General features: G+C 42.6%; 1 protein-coding gene and 1 pseudogene across 3 annotated transcripts in view; both read right to left on the bottom strand.

Moving 5' to 3' along the window:
- The window catches only part of RALA (RAS like proto-oncogene A), an 88,370-nt gene extending 76,344 nt beyond the window's left edge, over nt 1-12,026 (bottom strand). For both annotated transcript variants that reach the window (XM_082631911.1, XM_082631912.1), the window contains exon 1: nt 11,809-12,026. The gene's annotated coding sequence lies outside the window, so the exon portion shown is untranslated. The remainder of the gene's footprint in view (nt 1-11,808) is intronic.
- Nucleotides 12,027-15,631: 3,605 nt separating this feature from the next.
- On the bottom strand, nt 15,632-16,471 carry LOC309810030 (translationally-controlled tumor protein-like; annotated as a pseudogene). The gene has a single exon. The product of its transcript is annotated as a translationally-controlled tumor protein-like (transcript).
- Nucleotides 16,472-17,170: the final 699 nt, after the last annotated feature.

The raw sequence follows: 17,170 nt of genomic DNA, 5'->3' as shown, positions 1-17,170 counted from the left end.
TAAATACCCTGAAATGCAATGGCTAGATCATAGGGTAGTTGTATTCTAGACTTTTTAAGGAGCCTCCATACCGTTTCTCCACAGTGGCTGCACCAACTTACATTCCCACCTACAGTGCAGGAGGGCCCCTTTCTCCACACCTCGACACTTGTTTTTTCTTTGCCTTTTTGATAACAGCCATTCTAATGGGTGTGTGAGGTGATACCTAATTGCGGTTTTGATTTGCATTTCCCTAAAAATTGGTGACATTGAACATCTTTACATGGAGCGCTCTCATTTTAAAGTGTAACCAAATGTAAAAGGGCTCACCAATGTAGTTCTCTGGACATTTCAGAAAGAGGCACACAGTTGAGGTTTAAAGACTGTCATGTCTCTGGTCTATGACTGTTAATATACAGCAAATAATGGAGGGAAGAAATGAGAACTCAAAGTATGAAATAATTATGCACAGACTCAGCAAATTAGAGCTTTCTAGAAATGCTACTGCCAACTAATACTTTTTGAAGTAGTCATTTAAGACAAAGCAACATAGTTATTAGTTGGTGCAGAAATCTTCAGTTATATAGCGGTGCCTGAGAAAGCATTTTTGAATGAAGGTTAATAAATTTTCCCACCTGAAAAAGCACCCATTCCCACCTATATCTCTTGGCTGATATAAAGATCAAATGAAATCATATACACAAAAGTGCTAAATTTTGATTTTAAAAAATTTATTCATTTATACTTTGTACCTTCCTAGTAAGAATAGGAATAAAACATAGATTAAACCTAGCATCATATTTGGTTACTCTTGTCTATAATTGGATTTCCTCAATTTTGTAGTCAACGCTGCACTAACAATTCTTCAAAGCATTGACAGTGTTCATTATGAATAATTCTCTTTCACTACTCTAACCTGGGCGTTTTGTCTTACTACTTAACTATGCCAAATTTGTTAACAGTGTACTTTTGCTGTTGGTGGTGGGTTTTTTTGTTTTTGTTTTTGTTTTTACATATACATGTATCTATTCTTTTTCAAATTCTTTTCCCATTTAGGTTGTTACATAATATTGAGCAGAGTTCCCTGTGCTATACAGTAGGTTCTCGTCGGTTATGCATTTTAAATATAGCAGTGTGTACATGTCAATCCCAAACTGCCCAACTATCCCTTTCCCCCAGCTAACTCTAACAGTGTACTTTTGTTGTTGTTTTTGGCTGTGATCCTAGTTCCCCAACCAGGGATCGAACCCGTGCCCCCTGCAGTGGGAGTGTGGAGTCAACCACTGGACTACCAGGGAAATCCCTTTAATAGTGTACTTTTTTTTAAAAATAAATTTATTTATTTATTTTTGGCTGCGTTGGGTCTTCACTGCTGCGCGCAGGCCTTCTCTAGTTGCGTCAAACGGGGGCTACTCTTCATTTCAGTGCGCAGGCTTCTCATTGCGGTGGCTTCTCTTGTTGCAGAGCATGGGCTCGAGGCACGCGGGCTTCAGTAGTTGTGGCGTGTGGGCTCAGTAGTTGTGGCTCGCAGGTTCTAGAGCTCAGGCTCAGTAGTTGTGGCACACGGGCTTAAGTTGCTCCACTGTATGTGGGATCTTCCCGGACCAGGGCTCAAACCCATGTCCCCTTCATTGGCAAGTGGATTCTTAACCACTGCGCCACCAGAGAAGCCCAACAAGTGTACTTTTAACAGTTTATAGTTTTAACAGCTTAAACTCATCAGACACACTAATGTAAAACAGGAATCTTGTTATGAATCAAAAGGAATGTTCACCTGGAAGTTCAAACAAAAAGTCACATTTATAGTTTTTACAATAAAGAAAACATTCTTGGAACTGGACCTTGAAATAAAATATCTAAGAAGAAAAAAAGATATGCTAAGATGTACATAGGACAGCTTAGACAAAGTACTCTAGCAGATGGCAAAAGACAGAAATTGTACCCACTATGATAGCTATAATCAAAAAGAGGGACAATAACATACACTGGTGAGGATGTGGAGAACCTGTAAAATGATCGTGGGGATGTAAAATGGCACAAGTACCTCAGAAAACAGTTTGGCAGTTACTCAAAATGTTAAACATGGAGTTATCATGTGACCTAGTAATTTCACTCCTAGATATATACCCAAGAGGAGTGAAAACACATGTCCATGCAAAAACATGTACATCAAGATTTATGGCAGCATTATCCAACATAAGCCAAAAAGTAGAAATATCCAAATGTCCATCAACTGACGAAAGGATAAACAACATGTGATACAGCCATTGAAGGGAACATTACTCAGCCATGAGAAGGAATGAAGAACTGATACATGCTAGAACATGGATGAACCTTGAAGCATTATGTTAAATGAAAGAAGCCAGAAACAAAAGACCACATATTGTATGATCCGTTTATGGTATCCAGGAACAACCAGAATGGGCAAATCTCCACAGATGGGAAGTAGATTTGTAGCTGTCTGGGGCTGGGGGGTGGAGGGGATCAGGAGTGATGGTTAATGAGCATGGGGCTTCTTTTGGGGGTAATGAAAACGTTCTCAAACTAGATAGAGGTGATGGTTGCACAACTCTGCGACTATACTAAGAACCACTGAATTAATACACTTTAAAAGTAAATTTTATCGTATGTGAATTATATCTCAACAAATCCGTCATTTAAAAAAAATCCAGCCTCCTCACCACCCCCCAAATAAGCAAAGGACATAAAAAGACAACTCACAGAGCAAAAAATATTAATGACTAATGAATCTACAAAAAGTTCAAATAGTTGTAACCAAAAAAACATAAACTTTAACAAAACAAAACACAAAAACGAGAATGGGTTAATGATCCGGGCCAAAGCAAGGACAAGAAGAGACAGGCAGAGCAAATGATCAAGTTTTATTTTATGCTGAGGGACCAAGAAAGCTACTAAAAGCCACAATCAGCAAATAAGAATCAACGAAGTCACACACATAGAGACTTACCTTAGGTGTAGTGTACAGCCACATGAAATAGGGAGATCTTAGAGATTAAGAGGGTAGTGGGAAAGTTACTGATAATCCAAGCACTAAGAGACTATGGTTGGTGTCCAGAAACTTAAGACCTCGGGGGATACGGATTTTCTGTCACAGACGAAATGTCTTAGGGATAAAGAGGAAGGAAGACAAAATGTCCTCAGACTAAAAAGGTGGGGGTAGGAGAAGTAAGGCAAACATGAGGCAACAGAAAAGATCAGCCTCCTGCAAGCCCAGACATCAGGGTGGAAGCAGGTAGCAGAGGGTGAGACCTGAGGATCTTCAAGGCAGGAGAGTCCCCAACCACCACCCGCCAAAGACTGAACTGTGGGCCAAGACCCAGATAGAAAAAGGCAACATGGGTCCCAGGAGAAGTGGAGATGAACAACTGGCCACAGACCAAGAGTACTACCTGGTGAGTGAGAGCTCCTCAACCTAGACACCTACCAGCATTTATGGGACAGTGAAGATGGACTATAGTTATAGACTGGGAGTTGTAGGGACTTCTAGGGAGGAGCTCCTTGGCGTAAGGGACAAGAAATTAATACACATCATACCACCCAGCACTCCTGGGAAAGGAAATATTTGGAATGGCTCAGACAGAAAACGGGATGTGGGCTGGGAATTCACAAAATGGACCTAGATAACCTTGAAATTATAAGAATCTACAGAAAATATGCTACTTGAACTTTCTGGGTGAATTAGATGGCAGTGAAATGAAAATACTCTGCAGAACATGGGAGACTGAGCACTGGTGTGTGTCTGTAATTGCCATGTGGAGGGAATGTGTGTAGGATGCTGGTCTACACCTGATTCCACACCAACATATACCACCAGCCAGAGGACTAGATCTTTATAAATGAATTCTAGAGAAAGAACTGCCTCAAGGCCAGATGGACCCAGGCCCTACAAACTTGTCTAGAACTACCCCATATCTGGGTACCACGGGCCACCCCATCGATAAACTCATCTAATTACAAGCCTGACTTGCTATGTGACCTACAGACACAAGGACTCAAGCCATAATCGCATCAATACAAGGTGAGCCTAATTCATCTGTAAAGCACAGAAACCACTTAAAGACTATGAAAGCCTAGAAGGAAATAGATTTTCATAGACCTATGGCTGCTTTAGCCTAGAGGAGAAATGGAGGTCACCCCGTGGCACCCACGACTGGCTGAGTAAAGATTACAATGAAGTTCGGGAGAGGTAGGAACAAAATTCAGGAATGGTTGTATGAACTGGGAAAGTACGGATCAATACCTTATCTTGATTATCATTATATCAATCCTTTGCTGCTGCCCACTAGGAAATTCAACCTTCCTGCCTCTTACCATATCTATCTCTTACAGAAATAGTGAAGGACTTCAGTCTTTGAAAGGTATTTCCCCAGTTAAATTAATATCTAGTACAATGTATATCCACAGAGAAGATAATACAATAAAACAATCAGCATCTCTATTAAAGATACTGTTATATCACTATTTAGCATTGTTCTGGAGATAGTAATCCATGCACTTAGATAAAACAGATGCAAAAACACTGGAAAAGGAGAGGATAAAATCTCTATTTACAGGTGACATAACTGTGTATCTGGGCCACAGAGAAGCAATGATAAAAGTACTGAAATAATAAAAGTACTTAAACAATAACAATAATTCAGCAAGGGGGACATCCCTGGTGGCGCAGTGGTTAAGAGTCCGCCTGCCAATGCAGGGGACACGGGTTTGAACCCTGGTCCAGGAAGATTTCACATGCCGCAGGGCAACTAAGCCCATGCACCACAACTACTGAGCCTGCACTCTAGAGCCCACAAGCCACAACTACTGAGCTCACGCGCCACAACTACTGAAGCCCGCGTGCCTAGAGCTCTGCAACAAGAGAAGCCACCTCAGTGAGAAACCAGCGCACCGCAATGAAGAGTAGCCCGTGCTCAACACCACCACTAGAGAAAGCCCGTGCGCAGCAAAGACTCAACGCAGCCAAAAATAAATAAATAAATAAATAAAAATTTTTAAAAAAAGTAACCAAAAAACATGCAGAAATTAGCAATATTCATATACATGAATAATAATCAGTTGGTAAATATAACTAATAAGAAAATTCTATTTATAATAGTAACAACAAAATTACGGTAAAACACAAAATACATAGGAATAAACAATAAATGTTCAAAACTTATACGAAGTAAATATAAACCATTCCGCAGAGACAGAAAAGTAGACTTAAGAAAATGAAAAGACATCGCTTGTTCTAGATTAAGATGTTCCAACACCATCAAGAGATCAGTTCTAAGTTATACAGTAAGTTTAATGCGACCTCAATAAAAATAATAGTGCGCTTTCTTTTTTTTTTTTTTTTTTTGCGGTACACGGGCCTCTCACCGTTGTGGCCTCTCCCGTTGTGAAGCACAGGCTCCGGATGCGCAGGCCCAGCGGCCATGGCTCACGGGCCCAGCCGCTCCGCGGCATGTGGGATCCTCCCGGACCAGGGCACGAACCCATGTCCCCTGCATCGGCAGGCGGACTCTCAACCACTACGCCACCAGGGAAGCCCAATAGTGCGCTTTCTAAAGGACTTGGACGAACTGATGCTAGAGTTCATACAGAAAAATGAAACACGCAAGACTAGTACGGAAGACACTGAAGGAGAGGAGCGATAATGGGGAACTAGCCCTACCAGATACTAAATCATATACAAAGCCTCTATGATTAAAAGAGTGTAGTACTGGTGCATGAATAGTCAGACCATCCAAGAGTATAAAACATACCCGACTACATACGGAAATCGAGTATATGATAAAGGGGGCCAAGATTGTTTTTTAATTAAATGGTATCGGGACAACTGGACAGCCATGTGGAAAATATAAAATTAGACCCATTCACACCATTTATAGAAATGTACTCCAAATGGATCAGAGGACTAAATGTGCTCTATATTATAAATGAAACTGTATTAGTACTAGAAGAAAGCATGGCTGAATTCCTCTATAACCTGTGGGAATTGAAAGGCTCTCTATGACGAAAAATCCAGATGCCATAAATTTAAGATTAATATACTTGGCTACACAGAAACAAACTTCTGCAAGTCAAAAAAACACATACCACAAGCAATGCCAAAAGATAACTGGGCGAAGTATTTGCAATATATATCAAAGTTAAATGACTCATATACTTAAATACAAAGAACTTTTAAACTCTGAGGGGAAAAGACCAAAATTTATTGAGAAAGTGAGCAAATAACATGAACACTGTAAAAAATGTAAAAAATGGCCGGGAAACATATGAAAAAAAGTGTTCAATTCACTTGTGATAAGAGAAATACAAATTAAAACTAGGCTGAGATACACTTTCTCACCTATTAGATTAGTAGAACTTCAGCGGCTTGACAACATGCTCTGCTGCTGAAGCTGCAGCAGTCATATACCACTGGTGGGAACTCAAAATAGTACAACCCCACAGGAAGAAAAATCGGGCACATCTAACAAATCTTATATATACACGTGTATCCTGAAGGTATACTTCCAACAATACAAAGAAACAAAGATGTGCATGACAACACCACTCGTAATTGGAAAACAGTGGGTATTACTTAAGTGTCCAAATACAGGAGAAATGGTTGAGCAAACCGTGGAGTACCAAGTAGTTAAAAACTAAAGTTACTCAATGTGTGTATGCCTTTTTTCAAATAGTTACTAAATTGTCAGTACATACATACTTATTAAGTTGTTTGGACCTGAATTAATAAATTAAACCATTAGGTGTTTCTCCTGACCTAGGGATGCTGTGAAAAAATTACTGATATAATAAGGATGTCAGGAACTGAGACAGTTTGGGAACTTCTGATAAAGTCCTGTGAAGACTTTTAAGAGGGCATGTGTACCTGGAGATATGCGGTTACTACAGACTGTGGTCAACAAAATTTACAATAGGCCAATGAAGGAACTGTCCACAGTAGTAAGTGCTATCGTAGGTTTTAGGGCAGCTCGCGAGGGGAGTAACTAGCTCAGTCTTTTTTTTAAATTTATTTTATTTATTTATGTTTGGCTGCGTTGGGTCTTCGTTGCTGCACACGGGCTTTCTTTAGCTGCGGTGAGCAGGGACTACTCTTCATGGGGGCGCACGGGCTTCTCACTGCGGTGGCTTCTCTTGTTGCGGAGCACGGGCTCTAGGCGTGTGGGCTCAGTAGTTGTGGCACACGGGCTCAGTAGTTGTGGCTCACGGGCTCAGCAGTTGTGGCTTGGGGGCTCTAGACCGCAGGCTCCGTAGTTGTGGCGCACAGGCTTAGCTGCTCCACGGCATGTGGGATCTTCCTGGACTAGGGCTCGAACCCGTGTCCCCTGCACTGGCAGGCGGATTCTTAACCACTACGCCACCAGGGAAGCCCTAGCACAGTCTTGAAAGTTGTTTTTTGTTGTTGTTGTTTTGTTTTGTTTGTTTGGAAGGATGGAGTTGAGAGAAAAAATCAAATCAAGATACAATTTTTGGAGAGGTATAAGCTAAACTGAGTTCTGAAAAGCAAGTAGGGGTATATTTAGGCTGGGGGAAGGAGGAGTGGTTAAAAATCACAGGAAGAGGAAATGAGGGACTGAAAAAACGCTAGCATTCCAGAAGCCTGGATTGCTGGAACTGAAGGCCCTGGAAAACAAGAAATGAGGCTACAGAGTTAGTTAGGTACGGAGCAGACCTTAAAAGTTTTATATATGAAATTAAGAATAAAAGGAATTTGGATTGTATTAATTAGCAAGAAGGAGCTGTGAAAGGGTTTTAAGCAGGGGAGTATCGTGAATACTCTAACCAAGTGTGGAAAAAAGATTGGGTGGGGGGGATCCAACCAGAGGCTAAAAGGCTGCTACAATAATCCAGAATAGATCCAGACAGGGCCGCTGAACTAAAGCGTCTGCAATCACTCAGTAGTGGGGCAACCTCATTTTCAATGGATTACTATGCTAGCTCCTCAACTGCGAAAGAAAGCAACAGATCCTGTGGCTTCGAAGACTACAGTCATGATCTTTGTGGAAACTGGGCATCTTTGCCCCACCTTCACAATGTGTCTGGGAGTAGAAGTCGTTTCATAATCTTGCTGTGTTTTATTCTCCAAGATGACACTGACAAACCCTGATATTTAGTTTCAATAAGGGACTTCTGCGATGAAATTAGATCCCAGACTTCAAAGAGATTATGTGTGTCAAGCGTTATGTCTGTCTACTGAACCTAATACAGGCCTCTAGCTGTGAGGGCCTCTAAGAATACTAACATGTTCTCTGGAAGCTTGCTTCTTGGCTTGTACAGAATGCCCTCTTGATGTCGAGGAATACGTTTTCACCATCAGGTATAATTAAATCAAAGATGCAAATTCTCTTCTAAAATTTACTCAAACATCTTTTAAGAACACACAGAGCTTTAACTGAATTTTTTCTATATTGTAACCAAATCCTTATGAGTGCAATAGGGTAGTAAGAAAGGTGTTTTAGAGCTAAAAAACAAACAAACAGAAAAACACAAAGAATAACTGTTACTAATGGGGGCTGGAGAATAAGCTATTTTTAACTTGAGCTCTACACTTCTTTTTTAAACCAAGAGCTGAACACATCCTTAGAATTAGGCCCAGTGAAAAGGGCATTTTTTTTTAAAAAAGTGCACAGCCTTGGGAAGAGTGAAGAGAATTCTACTGGCACCGAAGAGCAGTTAGACCCTTACAAGAATTCTGCCACCTTTAAGCCTCCATACTAAACCCAGAGAGAAAATAATGTATGGTCTGAAATGGTAAAAACAGACCCATGTCTACACCTCTGCTTTTTTACCATTCTTTCCACTCTCCCACAACCTCTCCCCCATGTCCTTCGGTCCAAGAAAGAACTAAAAAAACAACAAGATTGCAGGAAAGGTCACTACAAACAGGTCTCCAACAGTCCTCTCAAATAGGGACTGTTCGGGTACTTGAAAGGTAAAAAGTAATAATCAAACACCGAAGTTGAGTTCCTTATACTCTGCTCTCCTGGGACACTTACATGAACAATGCCCATTCATTTTTTCATCGTGGCACACGCAGAAGGTGATAACATGTGGAAGGTCATAAACAGAAGACTGGCTGCTATCTGTGGCCACCTGGCCAGGGTCACTGGTTACCCCAGGCCCCATGTGACGGCCAAGAGTACTGAGGAGATCAGTACCTTTGCTTTCTTAAAGCTCAGCTCAATCAGAATCGAATTCTTTTCTCAGTCTTTTAGGATTAATTGCAATAGCCAATGTTCTCAGAAATTGTCACTTCAAAATCCAGACCCTATTACGTACTAGCGGCCCAGCTTCCAGCAAATAACTACCCTTAGCCTTAGTAAAGTATGGAAAAACTACCTATCTTGCAGAAGTAGTGTGGAGATTAAAAATTATAAGCTCTTATCACAGTGCTTGGCAGGAAATCAATGTAGGAGGACTGTTATTACCAAGAGAGTTGTTGAAATAAGGGAAATATGACCTCTGTATAGTGGTTACGTCACTGAGATAAGAAATTACAGGCTTCACTCTCCCTAGTGTCTAAAATTAAAACATTTTATAAAACAGTGAAAACCACGAACTGTCTCCCTACTTCCTCAAAATCATAATCTTTTTCCCCATTAATATTCGCAGCCTCTTATTCCAGTATTTTAAAAGTGATGGTCTTCGCAACCCATGTACAAATGCATATTACACTGACACACACATATACAAGAAGTGATATTGGTACATTTACCTATGTTCTGTAGAAGCTGAGCTTGGAAAACCAGTGTAGGACCAGACATTCAGAGAGGAAAGAAGATATCGGCACTTTTTTATTTGAACCTCACTACAGTGAAAATAACCCAACCATCTATAGACAAAAATTATCTCCGCACACAAATGGTAGACAAGTTTCTTTCCTGTAATTAGCCCCTTTTCCCTGAAAAGAGTTGTATGAAGAATTAACTGCAAAGAAAGTGTTGTATGAAGAATTACCTCAAAATAATTTATACAGATGACTGCATACTCAGCAGCCACACTGGAGAACAGCATCTGGATCTCTGGAAAAAAGTGTTAAAGTGGCTACTGGTAAATCACGTCAAGGTCATAAGAGGATGTCAGAGGACTTCATGTACCCGTGGAAAAAAATGAGCCACTATAAGCAATTCTGCGATGTACCACGTTATCTCAACAGTGGTAACTCCCAATTTCCTCTATTTGATTAAGACAGGGTATGGTTATCAACTCCAAACATAAACTTCCTATCACCAGGAAATCTCTTCTTGATAACCCTGGGCAAAAAGGCTCAAGTAGTAAACATATAACACTGAAATGTAAGTTATTATAATGCCCAATCACAATACCCCAAATATAATTTTAATCTTTCAGGGGAGGATAGTTTTGGAAGGATGGCAAAGGATTCTTCTTGATTTGTCCTTTGACCATGTTAAAGAACAGAAAGACAAAGCAAAATCTGCATCCAAACTGAAACAAAAACACAAACAAAAAAACCTTAGCCCCCCCCCCCCCCCCCGCCAAATAAATGACTCTGGAAGGCAACTGTGAGATCACCTTCACATTCATTCATTCACTGAAAAGCTGTGTGAATAACTTCTATGTTCTGGCCACATCGCATGGAAACACAGGGATGAGTAAGACATGGCTCCTGCCCTGAAGAAATTCATAATCTAAAAATAATGTTTTAAGAGTCACAGGAGTCATTTTATAATAATATTGCATTAACAGAGACAGAAACATAAGCGCATAAGACATATTTAAATACATTAGTAAACATAAGCTAAAAGGAATACCTTTGGTGAAAACTGAGTTCACTAACGACATTTAGTATATACTTTTTGGAGCATAATTAAAGTTGTAATTTACTTCCAGGACAAGAATTAACTCATGACACATATTTTATAATGATCTCCCCCCCCGCCCCCCTCCCCGCGGCCCCCAAACACAATTCGTAAATTAGGTGCTTTTCAGCTTGACAGGCAGGGCGTGGCCCTGGAGTTCTCATACAACCTCAATGACACTTGGATGTGCTCTCGCAAGTCTGGACATTCAGGTTTCCGAGAAAAGGCCAGTCAACTCCCTAATTCTCCCTAAACCTTGAAACAACACTGCCACCTCTCTGCGCCGTCACCCCCGCCCACTTACACACATATCCCCAGCCTAAAGCACACAAATCACATCTTCCACTTCTGGAAAACCTTCAGGAACGAACCACGGAAGAAACACCTCCCTCACTCAAAATATCCATATTCTCGTCCTCGTTTCAGAGGCTTGATTCCCGATTATTGGCTAAACCTGTGCAAGAGCCCAGGACCGGCTATTCAGTTAAGTGCGGACCATCTAATGACTTCAACCTGAAACAGCTATTCCTTTAACTGGCACAAAACCCTACCGGAGACGCTTAAAAAGCAACTGCTCGCACACAGACAAGGAGTGAAAGAAAGGGAAGGAGGGGAGAGGGGCGCAGTGAGGCGCGGGGACTGCGGCGACCGGTCCCCCCAGGTTGCGGGCACCGCCCAGGCGGGGACCTCGGCGCGGCGGGCCAGAGATGTGGGGTGACCTTCCGACGAGGCCAGCTCGAGGGGGTGCCGGGGTCGGGAGACCTCGCCGCAACTGTCCGCTCTCGGGAGTGCACTCGCCCGCACAGCGGCGAACCCGGCGCCCCGGATTCCAGCCCGGGCTAGTCCCGCAGCTGGTTCCCGGGCAGAACGCGGGAGGTGCAATTTCGGCGTCCGGGCCCGGCGCCTGGGCCTCGGCCCGCCGCCGCCCAGACACACCCCCGCCGCCACCCCGGCGGCCCCAGCCCCTCCCCAGGCGGCCCGGGCGGGCATCGCTCACCTGCACCGCAAGCCGGTCCACCGCCCCGCGGGCTCCGGAAGTCGCGGCTGAGCTGGCTCCAGCTGGAGAGTGCTCGGCCCTTGTCGTCCAGGAGGCTCCGCGCCGGGAGCGGCCGAAGGAGGAGTCCGACAGGAGGCGGTGGAGTCTGGGCGGCAGCAGGAGGCGGAGGAGGGCTCGGGGCGCCCTGCTCTCGGGAGATCCACCCTCCTGCTGGCCGCTCTGCAGCAGCAGCCGCAGATCACTTCCGGGGCGCTGGGAGCGGGGCGGAGCCTGAGGGGAAGTAACTTCCGGTCCGCGGGCTGAGAGGAGGATGTGGGGGCCGGAGCTGGAGAACAATGGCCGGAGGGAGCGGGCCAGCTGGCGTCCACCCTCCGGGCGCTGAGGGCGGGCTGCACTGTCTCTCGGGCGACCCCACCCCCGGCTCTCTGCGCCCGGCGAGGTGAAGTCACCTCCCCGGGGCCCGGGAGGGGCCGCGGGCCTCGCAGAGTTTCCTGGATCTCGGCGCCGGCGCCACGACGTCCTTGTCTCTTCTGGGGACCAGGAGGGGGTTCTTGGGGAAGGAGGGGGAGAGCGGAGGCCGCCATCTTGCTTCCAGGGGGCGGCCTCTTCTCCCGGGGCGTCCTAGGCCACTCCGTCCCGTGGCCGGGATTTTCCCGAGTGGAACCGGCGACGTGGCTCGTCGCGGGCTGAATCCCTGGAGACGGATCAGTCGCCTGCCCTGGCTGGAGGGTCTCCTGTCTAACAGCTGATCCCGGGAGAACTCGCATCCGCGGATAGTCGGGGATCCTTTTCTGAGGATTCTCGAACCCCCTACGACACTGCGGGTCTGATGTCTGGTATGGCACTGAGATCATCCCGCGGCCCCATCCTGTGATTTGGGAACCTAAATTGGAAGTAGTTCCACTAAATCGTTTGCTTTATTTAATCCCTCCACAAGTTCGAAATCGATCGTTAGACTAACATGCGTTAGCAGCTCCCCTCTTAACTGTAGATATTTATTCCCTTATCCTCCTCCCTCCCCACCTCGCACCTGAGTAGCAACACTCATTGCTTGACACAGTCCATTCAAGGGATGCCCAGACTAACGGAAGCAAATAATTACGGTTGGAAGTATGGCATATCAAGGTATACAGAGAAAGGAATGGATGAGTTTCCTAAAACTGTGTCAGATTTTCAAGATAAACAGGGATTTTACAGCACCAAAAAGGGATTTTGCAGCACATCCAGATCCTGACAAAAAGGACATGAAACAAAGGAACAAAGAGTATTGAGAAGTCTTAGTAATTACAGGACTTAAAAGTTCAAGCCTGGGCTGCTGAAAAAGATGAAGCTGAAGAAGCAGTCAGGAGTCAAACATGAACTGTCTTTCATGCTGTGGTGAGGCAATGAATAGAGGAATGACCCTGGACAGACAAGCTGTTGGTGGAGGACAGGTTAGTTGATGGGAGGAGCAGGTTAAGCAGAGAGCTTGTAGACAAGGAGCCATTACAGAAATCAAGAGAAAGGATAACCATAATGTGAGTGGCAGTGAGCATCCGAAGAAGATGGACTCCTAAAATGTTCAGGATGCCAAATCAACTAGTTATGATGATAGATTCTTGGGAAGCAGGTGCTTGCTGGATAAAAGAATGGAAGTGACAATACTGATGTTCTGCTTTTGGGGGAGGATAAAAGTGTACTTTACCAAATGAAATAAGGAAGGATTGGGATGGGGTTGGGGCAGAAAATGAGTGCCATTTTGGACCTGGCGTGTTTTAAGTACCGATGGTGGTGTCTAATGGCAGTTGCTGTGTGGGTCTACAGCTCTGGGTAGGATGGGGTATGAAGTTACAAACACCACAGGCTTGTATTACCACACCCGAGCCAACTGCAGTCTCACTTTATTGAGCACAGATTCAAAGCCACTTCTCCTTTCTCCCTAATTTTTCTTGGGAAAAATGCTGAAATATTACATTGAAAAAAATCCCCATGTGCTGATATATGCATAATGGTCTTCTAAGGACCATATTTCTTCTAAGGGCCATAAAGTTTAGGCTTACAAGAAACTGAATATGACAAAAGTATAAGTAGTATAGCATCATAAAATAATATCATTGTTACCTTAATTAAAAATTTTAAAATTTAATCATTGACAAGACAGGTTAGTTAAAATGGCCACAGATGGAGGATTGAGGATGGTAGGTTACACAAATACCTGTTGAATGGAGAACTAGGAGGAGGATCGCTTTAACAAGAGTGAGCAAGGGGAACGCAATGAAAGACAACCTCAAGTTCATTAGTCAGGCTGTCTCAGCCGATTCTTGTTTGTTCACAGCTATGCTAACCTAGCTTAAAGCAGTCAGAAATAGAACGGATCATTTTTGAGCAGAAGCTTCAGAAAGCCACATATAGCAAAAGCCCTATAAATAATAGGTACACTGGCAAACCAAAGACTAATTATTAGTTGTTATTCTATATTCCTGTATAACAGAATTTTTTGAACACAAAAAATAAGGAACTCTCACCTTTAGTTCTTAGATTATTCAAATACATTTATTCTCAATTCTCCTAGAATAGAATTACAGTTAGGTGTATTGACCAACCATGTAATGGATAACATACTGAACTAGAAATGAGAGCAATGATCTTGAGTCCCAAAGTTCTTTTCACCATATGACCCAAGCAAAGTCATTTAACCTCTCTAAGTCCTAGTTTCTTTGACTATAAAATAGAGATTATAATAACTTTCTACCAGCCTGCCTCTCAGAGATAAGAAATAACAAATTAATGCTTTAAAAGCTCTTTGAGGTACTTGGATGAAAGGGCATAATTGTAAGTATAATTAATAATTAACACTAGTGTCCAGTAGAACTCATGAGCATTTCAAAATTTCCTGCCTGGGCACCTCAAAGAACATGAAAATTTCTGTTTTTAAATATACTTAGATTTGGGAATTCACTGACAGTCCAGTGGTTAAAACGCACTTTCACTGCTATGGACCCAGGTTAGATTGCTTGTCGGGGCACTAAGATCCCACAAGCTGTGTGTTGTTGCCAAAAAAAATTTTTTTAATAATAATAAATACACACACACACACTCTTAAGTTTCTTATTGATGTTAATTTTTATTATTTATAAACCAACCTTATGTACTAACATATGGTATGAGTAAAAAGTAAGAGGAGAAGAGTTTTAGTAACTACAATTATTATGTTTGCTGCTACTTATAGCTAATATATACATTGGGGAGGCGTATGAGATAGGTATGCTTTTGTCAGAATCATGTTTTAGAATTAAAGATTAGTCTACTACAGTCATTTAACTGGAATTTTGCATTAAAGCATTACTCACGTCCCCACAGAATAATAAGACTTAGCATGCAGTTACATGTTTGTCTGTAGCATGAAGGTGAGCATTCCTGTAAATCTTCTGTCATTCTCATCATTGTTTAATCAGAAATACAAAATAAAATACATAGTCCTCTGAGGTTTTGTCCAGTGTCTATCCCTAAAGTAGATGAAATTTTGCCTCTTAGATTGGTTTCTTCAGTATTTCTCTTTTGAAAGGTGTATGCATATATAAACACATACATTTAAATATATTCATGGCTATATAATGTACATATTTATTTTTATATACGTGCTTATCGTATACCAACTTATAAACATATCAATGTACAAAAGCTATACATATAGTAGTAACTGGTAACAACAAAAGCCTCCCAGATGTATTGGGGGTCAGATGACCCATGCTTCGAGTTTTGAATTTTGAACTTTTCCTGGGCTAGCCATATGGGCATGATTCTCTCTCTCTCTCTCTCTCTCTCTCTCTCTCTCTCTCTTTGAGTTTAAATGCATTTTATTTTTAGACAACCTACATGACATGTTGTCTTTTTCCTCCAAAACAATGCCTCTGCTCCAAACAAATCAACATCAAAACGAAGAGCTCAAGATGACATCAGTCCCATTCGTCTAAGTCCTGGTGTTGTGTGGATGAAAAGCAGCAGCCAGCCAGTTATGACGAGCAGGTGATAGATCCAAACAACCAAATTTGTTAACATTTTTCCATTTCTAGACCATCCTTAAAGAAAATCATATATATGGGGTCACACCTTCCTCACGGTAATCCAGCAGAGCAACCGTGCCATCTGGATTCATGTTTTCACCAATAAAGGACTGATAGTTTTTGAAATTAGCAAGGATATGTTTGATTTGTTCTGCAGCGCCTGTTATAAAAGGTTTTCCTCTCTCTGGTCTCTGTTCTTCAAACTTCCCTTTGATTGACTTCATGTAATCTTTGATGTACTTCTTGTAGGCTTCTTTTGTGAAGCTGGTTTCCTGCAAGTGGTGGTTCATGACAATATCCACACCAGTGATTACTGTGCTTTCGGTACTTTAGCCCTCGGGGCCTTCAGCAGAGGCATTTCCACCAATGAGCGAGTCATCAGTGTTACCCTCTGTCCTACTGACCATCTTCCCCTCCACCTCCAGACACAGCCCGTCCGTGACCTCCCAGATCTTGTAGATGTCGGAGAACATCTCATCATGGCTGATTAGGTCCCGGTAGATGATCATGATGGCGACTGGAGGGAAACAATGGTAGCACTAGCTTAGGAGCACGGAGCTCAGAGTGAGCGCGGTGCAGCCGGAGCAGCGCTCAGGGGAGGGGGAGCGGGCGGAAAAGGCCGAATCTGCCGCTCCCCAACCTCATATAGAGGGCACCTCTCTTTCTCTCTTGATGAAATGCCGGCTCCCAGTCCAATACACTTCCAACCACGCTGCACCCAGACAACCATTCACTTGTGCATTTGTAGAGCAGTATTCACTAAATTACATGAGATAGTCAACACTTTATTACAAAGCAGTTTTTTGTGTTAGATGATTTTGTCCATCTGTAGGCTAGTGCAAGTGTTCTGAGCACATTTAAAGTAGGCTCGGCTCGGCTATGATGTTCAGTAGGTTAGGTGTATTAAATGCATTTCTAACTTACAATATTTTCAATTTATGATGGATTTATTGAGACATAACCCCATCATAAGTTGAGGAAGATCTGTAAAGCTTTAAAGGAAATATAGATTCTTGAGTCCCACTCTAAACAAAGTCAATTAGAAAGTCTTGGGTGAAGCCTTACATGTATATAAATTTAAAAATATAACAAATATAAATAGTTATATTTGTAGCTATAACACCCTCCTTCAAATTCTGATCATCAGTTTAGGTTTGGGAGGTTCTGGTTTCAGTAACTTATCCAATGTCACAAAGAACCCTAAATACAGCCAGAAATGAACTCAAATCTTATAAGTCCAAGTTAAATGCTTTTCACTGGACTTTTGCTGTCCTTTTACTGATTACATACAATGCGGTAGGATGGAAAAGTGCAGAAAA

This window comes from Mesoplodon mirus (assembly GCF_964341445.2).
Source record: "Mesoplodon mirus genome assembly, chromosome: 9".
NCBI lineage: Eukaryota > Metazoa > Chordata > Mammalia > Artiodactyla > Ziphiidae > Mesoplodon > Mesoplodon mirus.
The sequence above is the reverse complement of the archived record's forward strand: the minus strand, read 5'-3'. Positions and strand labels throughout refer to the sequence as shown.